Below are 11,400 nucleotides of genomic sequence, written 5' to 3' on the forward strand. Positions count from 1 at the left end.
GTGTCAGCGGTAGAGGCTATTTAGGCCCCAGATGAGAAGGTGTGGGGATTTCAGAAGGCAAAGGTATCCTGAAGTCAGTCTTGTCCTGTGCCCTCCTTGGATTCACTGACTATGGCTTGGTCTACAGTGACTCAGAGCAGAGAAACCAGGGCTGGTTCTAGGGCCGATGGGGCTTTCAGGTGGCAAGGAACTCCTCCCATGTTTCTTGGGCCAAGGAAAACTCAAGAGAACCCACTACTACCATACCTTCTGTCCCCCTTTTTAGTTTCTTAAATGGGAATGTAAATCTCAGGAAAAGAGCAAGCCTGTTCCTGCCCGGTTTCGAACCGGGGACCTTTCGCGTGTGAGGCGAACGTGATAACCACTACACTACAGAAACGAGGTGTGTGTTGGAGTTTCACCCTATGTCCACTGAAAAACCTCAGGTCCTGCCCGCACTCTCGTGGTCACCAGTCTTTCAAATAAACGAATGAACCTGGAACCACCAGTCTCAGGCGAGGAGACTGCGGCTCCCAAAGAGCCCCTGCTTTAGGGCTCCTCCCCACCCCCGAAACCGGGCCCCTCGGGCCCCTCAGAGTCTGGCTTCCGGATCCCACACCCAGTGCAGAGTCTCCAGCTGTGCTGCTATGCACCCGGGGGCGGGGGTCGCCTCTGCGGACGCTTCAGCTCCCGGAAGCCACAGGAGTGGGCATGGGGGGTTTGGCTTTGTTTGAGACCCGGGTGACCCGGTTGCCCAGCAGTGTAAATGCCGCTCCTCCAGTGCTGTGGACCAGCGCCGGCGCCACCGTGTTCACCGCGCAGGGAGTCGGCCTTTTCGGCGCCCTCGGAAATGATGTTTCGAATCCACCCGGGAGCCGTAGGACCTGCTGTTCTCGCTCTCCCGCTGCTTCGAAGCGCCTGACCCGCGGGCTCCTTACTCGCAAGCCCTTTCCCCGCTGGGCTTCCCCGCTGTCCTCCCCGCAGAGGCCTGGGGGTGGGACTGCGGGCGCCCCGGTCCTGCTGTGGTGTATGCCAGTCGACTTTTAGAGTCCTGTTGTTTAATCCCATTTTCACGTTTTAGCAGATACTGTAACAAAGGCTCTGCTTTAGGGCTTTTGGCTCTTTGACGTGGAACATCAACGCAGGCCGATCAAACTTTCCAGGCCTGTACTGAATTCAGTTGAAGCTCTGGCCACCAGACTGTTCAAGAAGCGCTAGGGGCTCTGGACCTGCCTAAAGATCCTGGAAAAGTCAGTGCAGATTTCAGATCACAGGATCTCTCCTCTTTTCTGAGATTATTTTCAAAAGGGCAGTTTGGTTTCAACTATTAGAAATTAAACTTCGTTTTATTTGCCTGCTTAATTTTCCTGCTTAGCGGGTCATGAGGTGGGATTTTAACCATGAGGAAGAGTCAGTTTTCAGAGAAAGGTAGTATCTGAAAAGTTCCCACGTTTTCCACATAGCAAAAGACCATGAGCAGAAAGCATTTCCTTTGTTGAAAGATATTAATGTTTTTTCTTCTTAAGGAGTTTTTGACATGAAGTTAACAATAAAAGCTGGTTGAGCCGTATTCTTTTTCCCCCCATCAGTTGATTTTCCTTTTAAAAAAAACCAACCCAAGTATTTATTTATTGATGCTTTGGGTTTTCATTGCTACACTGGGTCTTCGTTGCTGTGCTGGGGCTTTCTCTAGTTGCTGGCAGCCGGGTTACTCTTTCATGCTATGGGCCTGATGACACGTGGGACCTTTCCAGATTAGGGGTCGAACCCATGTCCCCTGCACTGGCAGGTGGATTCTTAACTGCTGGACCACCAGGGAAGTCCCCAGCAGTAGCTTTTCTTCGTATAATAAATTCCCTCAATTGTTCATACTCAAAAAATTCACCCCTCATCCCCCAAGGCAGGAACAGGAACATCCTGTCCTCAAGGTCAGTGTTGTTCTGCTTTGGCTCAAGATGGGACAGGAATTGACTCTGTCAGCCACACCAGAGACTGGAATGACAGTTCCAGGTGAGGCAGATGTCATGATAGCTTAATCAGAAAATTTCCTGATACTTCCCTTCCCTCTTTGATCTATCTCCCTCTTTCCCCACCCATTCAGGGAACAGGATTCATTCTCTTCCTGCCTTGGAGGACACTTTGGCATCTCTTCTAGACAGAATAAAGGGAGTGGTTGCCCTTTCCCCTACAGGACTGGGAACAGCTAAGGGCACCAAAGGAACCACAGACTCAGTTCCTGGACCCCTGGGCACCTGTACCTAAGGGGATCCTGACAAACCCCCAAAAGCACTGCCTGAAGCTTCTCTGCTGGCTGAACAGGGATGTGTGGGGTTCCTGACTCAGAGGAGCAGCCCAAACAGTCCTCAGATGTGTCCCTGAGCTTCTGGGACAGGCCTGGAAAAAAGCTGAAGTTGAGGGTAGAGCCAGGGAAAAAGTGCAAAGGACAGGCTAACCCCACCACCTTGAGACTGTCTGGAAACTAAGATCTTGAAGGAGCTGAGGATCTCATTTTAGGTTGGTCTCTTTTATCCAATCTCATTTAGAGAACAGGAAAGGGTAGGATTGTGAAGAGCAAGGTCCAGACTTAACAAACAAGAAAACATGCATTCCTGACTAATTAAATATGGTATTTGAGTAAAATATTGGCATCAAAAAGAACTCTATGGGGAATTTTTTACTCTAAGCATTGGGAGGATGGGAGCAAAGAATTTCCACTAAGGATGAAAACAATACGGGTGCAAAATGGTTTTCTCAGGGGAATATCCAAAGTTTTTCCCCAGGCCCTAGGCCTTGATTAAAAGAGATAGTAGATTTGAACAGATAGTTCAGAAAGGAAGATATATTCATGTCCAATAAAGCACATAAAAGTGTGCTTTATATGATTAACTATCAGAGAAATGAATACTGAAACCACACTGTGAGACCACTATTCCTAGTAGCATGGCTAAAATTAAAAAGACAAAAAAACACTCAATCGTGGCAAAGATGTGAAAAAAAATCATAACTTTCATACAATGTTGGTGGGGATATAAACTGATAACAACTGCTTTGGAAAATGCTTGGGTGGGTTTTATGAACTTGAGCATATACCTTGCTTGGGTATCAGTAATTCTTCACCTAGATATTTTTCCAAGAGAAGGGGAAACATGCACAAAATCTCCTGTATTAAAGAATGTTCAAAGCAACTTTATTTACAACAACCAGGACTGGAAAAACTGGAATGTCCATTATCAGGTGAAGAGTAAGGAAACTTGGTATATCCAAGCAAAGGAATACCACCGAACAACAAAAAAGGAAGGAGTATCTGATATACTCAACAGTATGGATAAAATTTAGAGACATGGTGAAAAGAAGCTGGACACAAAGGCATGCATATGCTATGCTTCTGTTTACATGAAGTTCTAGAAGATGCAAGACTAAAGTGAAAAAAAACCAACAGGCCAGTGGTTGTCAGTAAATAATCCAGAGGATAAAGAAGATGATGTTGTTGATCCTAGTGATTTTACATTATTTTTAAGCTTTAATTTTTTATTTAAAAATTATTTATTTGCTGGTGGCAGGTCTTAGTTGTGGCACACAGGATCTTTGCTGCATCAAGTGGGCTGTTTCCTTGTGACCCATGGGCTCTCTCTAGTGACGCATGGGCTCCAGAGTGCATGATCTTATTTGTTCTGCAGCATTTGGGATCTTAATTCCCTGACCAAGGACTGAACTTGAGTCTCCGACATTGCAAGGTGTATTCTTAACCACTGGGCCACTGGGAAAGTCCCCCTGAACTTATAAATATTACTTTTATTGACATGTAGTTGAACTACATATTATACTACTTTCAAGTACACAACATGATTTAATACTTTTTAAACATTTTTAAAAATTATTTTTAAAATGTGGATCATCTTTAAAGCCTTTATTGAATTTGCAACAATATTGCTTCTGTTTTTTATATTTTGTTTTTTTGGCAACAAAAAAAAAATGGGAACTTAGCCTCCTGACAGGAGCTATTGAACCTGGACCACCCTACATTAGAAGGTGAAGTCTCAACCACTGGGCCACCAGGGAAGTTCCATGATTCAATATTTTAATAGATTATACTCCACTTAAAACTTTAAATATTGGCTATAATCCCTATGCTACACAACATATACTTGTAGCTTATTTGTTTTATATAGTAGTGTGTACTTCTTTATTCTCTATCCCTATTTGGCTCCTTCTGCCTTCCCTCTCACACCTGGTAACCATTAGTTCATTTTCCAAATATGAAAGTATGTTTCTGTTATGTCATATTCATTCATCTCATTGTTTAGATTCCACATATAAGTGATAATATACGGTGTCTGTCTCATATAAGCTCTCTGACTTATTTCTCTAAGTGTAATACCCTTCAGACCCAGGAAATGGCAAAACTTCATTCTTTTTTTAAGACTGAGAGCTATTCCATAGTGACGTGTGTGTATGTGTGTGTGTGTGTGTACATTTATCTGTTGAGTGACGTGAATTGCTTCTATATCTTGACAATTGTAAAATAATGCTGCTTTGAATATTGAGATGTATGTATATCTTTTAGAACCAGTGTTTTCATCTTCTTTGGATTATGCCCAGGAGTGGAATTGCTGGATTATATGGTAGTTCTATTTTTAGTTGAACTTCCACACTGTTTCTACAATAGCTGCATCAATTTACATTTCCATTAATAAATAGTGTACAATGGTTCTCTTTTCTCCACCTTCTCACCTACCTTTGTTATTTGTAGACTTTTTGATAATACTCATTCTGACAGGTGTAAGGGTTTTGATTTGCATATTTTAAACACACTAAGCTCATCCTCCTTCCCCCCCAGAAGCCCACTAATATTGTAAATACCTCAAACTAGAAAACATGGCTGTGTCAGCACCATTTCAGCTTCAGACAAGGTTTCTTGAGAGAACCATTTCACTTTTGAGGGGTGGTTTCTGAGCATGGGGCGTGTCCAAGGTTCCCAGTAGCCTAGCTCAAGGTTTGTTTGCTGCAGGTTTTCCTGCTCTCTGACTGCAAATAAGGGTCACATTTGGTGCTGAGATTAAAAGCAAACTGAAAGATGTATCACTTCACGTCCAGATAGACGCCAGATGCAGCACTTTTAGATTGGAGCCAGGGTTACTGCAGCCAAAACACAGACTAACTTTGCTGGGAGAATCTGCATTTCCTTTAATATTTTTGATATAAGATATCACAATATTTAGTTGCTTTGTTCTTTCACAACTTCGTCCTGACAAGATGCAATAGGAAGCAAAAATACTATGTGCTGATTTTTCAAAAAATGTTTAGTTTGATCAGAATGTAGGACACTAAACAAGATGATTAGCCTGTCTTCTTCAGAAATTCAGTGGCATCAGAAACAACAAAAGCAAAGAAATCAGGAGAAACTTCCAGGTAGTAAGAACCAAAGTGCAATTTAGAAACTTTAGCTGGAATGGGGCAGATAACAGTACCACAAGACACACACCTAATTCTTAATCTCTCACTCATATATATGCATAATATAGATGCATATATTAAATGCATCTATATTTATATACATACCCATGTAAATATCTATATAGATATGACATTTTTAAACATTTAAACAATTTATACCTGAAGCATATATTAGTAGTCATATATGGATGTGAGAGTTGCATCATAAAGAAATCTGAGCACTGAAGAATTGATGCTTTTGAACTGTGGTGTTGGAGAAGACTCTTGAGAGTCCCTTGGACTGCAAGGAGATCCAACCAGTCCATCCTAAAGGAGATCAGTCCTGGGTGTTCATTGGAAGGACTGATGCTGAAGCTGAAACTCCAATACTTTGGCCACCTGATGCAAAGAGCTGACTCATTTGAAAAAACCCTGATGAGGGCAGGAGGAAAAGGGGATGACAGAGTATGAAATGGTTGGATGGCATCACCAACTCAATGGACATAAGTTTGAGTAAGCTCTGGGAGTTGGTGATGGACAGGGAGGCCTGGCGTGCTGCAGCTCATGGGGTCTCAAAGAGTCAGACATGACTGAGCGACTGAACAGAATTGCCAAGATCAGAGCCTTGGCCTAGAGATACAACCTGACATTTTAATACTGAGATGGAACCTTAATGGGAGAGAAGCCACCTGGGGGAGGATGGACACTGATACTTGAACACAGGAAGCGTGATAAGTGGACTTTGAATATGGGCAGGACTGCTGACAGTCTTGGAAACTTGAAAATCCAAGACGTTGTCAGAAGCTGTAATTAGCAAGAACATTTCAGGAAAGCTAAGATGCTTCATCTTAAACAAGGAAGTTTATTAGACAGATTCTGTACATGTGCTGAAGGGTGGCAGAGAGTTTCTTATGACCCATTTACTCTCTGCAGTCTGGTTTACCAGGGGTTCCTCAGCTTGCATTTGCCAGAGAGGGACAGAGGGAGGGAGGTGAGGTGTGGACCAGGAAGAATGCAAATGAACAGATCCACTAAGGATTGTTACTTGAAACTTGGTCCCAGAGCTGTGTTCAGCCTAATCACTTTTTCAAGGTTAGTTCTTAGGTTCTGCCTGCATAAATGATCTCAATTAACCTAGACAGAGGTGGTTAGCAGGTAGCAGCTACCAGAGCTTTATTATTCAGTCTTCTAGTTGTTGGGGGTTATTCTCTTTATATTGGGAGTACTCACTGGCTCTGTCCATAGCAGAGCTGGCGTCCTGCACATCACACACACAGGCATTGCTGCTGGGAGGCTTGTGGGAGTCATGCTGACTGAATGCATCAGATACTTCTCATCTAGTGAATCCTCTAGGACTTCATTCGCTTCTTCTTCCTGGAGCCCCATGCTGAGCCTGAGTGGGGATGGAGAAGGAAGCAGACAAGACAGGAGATGAAAATAAGGCAACCTGAAACCACAGCCTGACAGCTGGTGCTCATCTGAAGCTCATGGAAGAGACACCGGAAACTAAAGGGGTCATTCTCTCAAAGAGAAAAAAAACACAAACAATTCACTTCTGACTGGTGTTTCGGTGTGCCCACAGTTGGGGTAGGGGAGAGAGCAATATGTGTTCAGTGGACTGATCTCATAACATGGATGAGGAAGTAGATTCAATGTCTCCTCTAAAATATATTCCAACACACAGGACACATAGAGACCTATAATACTGACTTTAAAATGCTGTGAACAAATTTTATGCAATAGTATATGAAAGGGTCCATTGAATACTGTCTCCTGACAGAATAACCTCCTAGGGCTCTTGTAGCTTTTAGGTCTCTCTCTCTTTAAATATTTAATGATTGACTTTACCTTGGACTGCAAGGAGATCAAACCAGTCAATCCTAAAGGAGATCAGTCCTGAATATTCATTGGAAGGACTGATGCTGAAGCTGAAATTCCAATACTTTGGCCACCTGATGCAAAGAACTGACCCATTGGAAAAGACCCTGATGCTGGGAAAGATTGAAGGCAGGAGGAGAAGAGGACAACAGAGGATGAGATGGTTGGATGGCATCACCGACTCAATGGACATAAGTATGAGCAAGCTCCAGGAGTTGGTGATGGACGGGGAGGCCTGGCGTGCTGCAGTCCATGGGGTCACAAACAGTCGGACACGACTGAGTGACTGAACTGAACTGGACTATGAAACATCTCCCAACATACATTAGAACAAATGTGCAGGAATATAAGGTAAGCATCTCACTTTGGTTTTTAACTAGGTTTTTAGAAAATAGAGACTAGGGTTCTCTGCTCAGTTTACCTTTAGTTCAGAATGACTCTTAAGTAAACTTGAGGAATTACTAAGAAATGGCAACCAATACAAGAACTTCAATGAGAACAGATAACATGGGTTAAAGGACACATCATTGTATGATGAATGAATGAAATAGAAATAATCAGCAACTTCTGGTTTCTCCTGGATCTGGGACCTTTGGCCTCTGGGTCTCTTGCTTCTGGACTCCTCTCTAGGTTTCACCACTCCATGATCAGCCCTTTCATCACTCATAGTTACCTGGCTGCCAGTGACTCCTGTCTGTCTTCACCCTGCTTATCATGGTGATTTTCTGTGAACCAAAAATAGAGCTGGTGGGTAACTGAGCAGGGCCCATTTCATGTTTTACAGATACAAGGGCCTATCTGACCACAGACACAATACTCTATATGTTTGTTCAGAATGCTCTGGGAGAATTATTCCAGAAGGGCTCCAAAAGCTTGTGATGAAGGAGGCAGTTGTAATAATGTGGCCTCCAGCCCCGTGTATTCTCTACTGCACATGCCTCCAGCCAGTCTGTGGAGATTGTCATGGTCCCCAGAATACAAGGTGAACAGCAGGTGTCGTGTAAGCACCTTCTTTTAAAATTGTAACCCAAGTGAGTGATATTTTTACTGATTCCTGAGGCATTCACTTCAAAGACAGCTGTTTCAAAGAATCACAAGGAGAGCTACAGGACTAGATGAAGAGGCAGGCTGCCCCATCTCTGAAGTTTCTCTTCTTTCAGGAGACCCTGCTGGATTTAAATAGCTGGTGTTTGATTGCTTGTTTTTCCTTACTGTGGGGCTTCCTAGGTAGCTCAGTGGTAAACAACCCGCCTGCCAATGTTGGAGATGTGGGTTTGATCCCTGGGTCAGGAAGATCCCTTAGAAGGGGAAATGACAACCCACCCCAGTATTCTTGCAAGGAAAATTCAGGGGACAGAGGATCCTGGCAGGCTATAGTCCATGGGGGTCACAATGAATTGCCCACAACTGAGCATGCACCACCTTTACCTTTCTGCACTTTAATTCCCTCTTCTGTTTTAAAGTCACCAATAAAGAGTGAATCTATGAAACCCTAGGCAGGGGGGAAGCCAGGTACAGAAGTGTTGGACAGGTACATCTGGTATTAATTGAAAGGATGAAAAGAAAAATCAGTGTCTGTCAAGATGAAGAGCATTGTTTTGAATGACATGAACATAAACCATAGTAGTAAGGAGGCCCTTAAGAGTAATTAAAATTCTGAGTAATAATTGCATCACTCTGTGGGATTTCATAATTTTGTAATTATTGTACAAATATTTCTCATAGATATCCAACTAGAATGTGAGCTTTGTGAGGCTAATGACAGTGCCATATGACCCAACTTACAGTACACAGTGCAGCATACACGCCCGAGTAGGCAATCAGTTAATATTTAGAACCACGTAATCTTAATGCTAGACTAAAGATTGACAGTCATCTAACCTATCTGATGCCTGAATTGCCTCACAAGTAAATGATCTTCTACAGATTGTCTTTTGAACTCTATTTCTTGTTGTTGTTCAGTCACTATATCCTGTCTGACTCTCTGCGACCTCATGGACTATAACCCACCAGGCTCCTCTGTCCTCTACTAAGTTTGCTCAAATTCATGTCTGAGTCTCTGTTCCTTAGAGTTGCTATAAAGTGTCAGAGGAGGTGAAGGCAGAGACTAGGGAGAAAGAGGATCTCCAGACGTAGGCTTCCTTCAATCAAGTATCTCTGCTTTAGTGACTCTTTCACATTTGAGCTGCTCAGATTTCACTTCAACCAAGGTTAAAAGATGTCTTGAATGCCACAATCTATTAATACCTTTTATTTGAAACTCTCCAAGGATGGGCAATGCTGGTCCTTTCAAATTAATAATTCATTTTCTAGGCATAGCTGCTCAATTATCTATCTAGTCAATGGCCCTACCAGCTAACACTCCTCATAGTCTGACACTTAGAAAAAAAAATCAAATGTTCCAGAGAAACATTATTATCAAGAAAGACACTTGAGAATGTTGGAAATTAGGAGTGTATTTTCCCAGCCATGGCCAAGTTTCAGGCTTGTCAAGAGCAGAGGTCCTCCCAGTCCCCTGCTGCCACTCCTCAGAGGCCTAGTCTTACAGAGGCCCAGGCCTGAGACAGGAGAACCTGGGGCAGCCACCATCAGGAAGCCCCTCTCAGGAGCCAGGACTGTTTTGCCACCATGGATTCCTTGAGTCGGGACTGCATAGCTGACACAGTAGCAGGTTATTCACAGCTTACTTTCCAAATGTGATTTGCAGTTGTGTAGAAACACTTTGCCCTCGTATGTGCTCTACAATATAAACCAAATCTAATATTAAAAAAAGATGACAATCACCACACCTATAAAAAAGTAAAAATAAGTATTATAATTAAGCAAATATTTGTTCAGAGCTTCACATGTGTGTGAGATGGTTCTAACCACTGGTCATCATGCATTTAATCTTTATAACCCTCTGAAGTAAATACTGTTGGTGTTCCCATTTTACAGATGAGGTTGCTGAGGTAACTGAGATGCAGTAAAGTTGAGTTCATTTGCCCAAGGTCACAGCTAGAAGCTACATTACTAGTGTTCCAACCCAGGCATGTGACTCCATTTTATTCGTATATTACTTCAGGGAGAATCCAGAGACCTAACTAGACCTCCATCAGTTCCCACAGCTTCGCAGGCTGTCTTTGTCTAGCTCTGTGCCTGCGTGTACATTTCTGCCCTTCTGTTCACTCTGTATTCTACTGCCCTGGGCTTCCCCACTTGACATACTTTCCCACACAGCTTCCTCCTAATGCAAGCCATGTAGCCAGTCTCCTCTTCTCTACCAACTCCACCTCCTCAAAGGGCACTTTCTCCTCCAGCACAGATTCAGTGAGGTCCTTGTATTCTTCATACTTGGGGGAAACAGAGACACTGTCTCAAGGAAAGCTGGCCCTGCTGCTGTGGTCCCACCTTCAAGGGAGGAGGAGGGGCCACCCCAGGACAGATATCACCTGGGTAACAGGTTCCACGCAGGGAATCCCACATCTGATTCCTCAGCCTCCCAGCTACTAGCATTTGATTCTCCCCAAATTAGAGCTGGGGAGAGAGAACCTCATAGAGGGTAAAATAACTCAAGGTGATTCAACTGGAATGAAGCAAAGTCAGAATTCACATATGCTGAGTTCTGACTCCAAATCTTGGGCCACTTTACCAAGCCTCATAGCCTCTTAAGGAAAATATGAACCTGGGCACAGAGTAGGAATTCCCTGTGTGTTTGGGAAGGCTCTGAGGACTGTAGGGCTGATAGTTTCCCCATGCTGAGTTTCAGTGATTCCCTTAATATTTTGAAGTTTTTAAAATTTATCTGGATACTTCTGTGCAAAAGTGTACGTGAAGAGAAAAAAAGCCTGAAAGACATATGCTCAAATGCTAAGGATGTTGTGTTAGGTTGGAAGGAGGACTAATGCACTGTGTGCCAAGGCCCTATTCTAGTACGTTTTGAGAATTATCATCCTATAATCATCACCACTCCCTGAGGAGGTAGATACTACTCCTGTTACCATTACAGATGAGGAAACTGAGGCACAGAGAAGATGAACAACATGGATTTGAACCCAGAAGTCTGGCATCAGGACACAGGCTCTTAATCTCTGCACTGTGCTATCTTTACATGAAGATGTTGGATGGTAT

The 11,400-nt window shown here is 43.3% G+C and overlaps 1 non-coding gene across 1 annotated transcript; it reads right to left on the reverse strand.

The window, feature by feature from the left end:
• Positions 1–306: 306 nt before the first annotated feature.
• TRNAV-CAC lies at positions 307–379 on the reverse strand. The gene has a single exon. It is a non-coding gene; the product is annotated as a tRNA-Val (tRNA).
• Positions 380–11,400: the final 11,021 nt, after the last annotated feature.

The sequence above is a fragment of the Cervus canadensis genome, chromosome 2 (genome assembly GCF_019320065.1).
Source record: "Cervus canadensis isolate Bull #8, Minnesota chromosome 2, ASM1932006v1, whole genome shotgun sequence".
Taxonomy (NCBI): domain Eukaryota; kingdom Metazoa; phylum Chordata; class Mammalia; order Artiodactyla; family Cervidae; genus Cervus; species Cervus canadensis.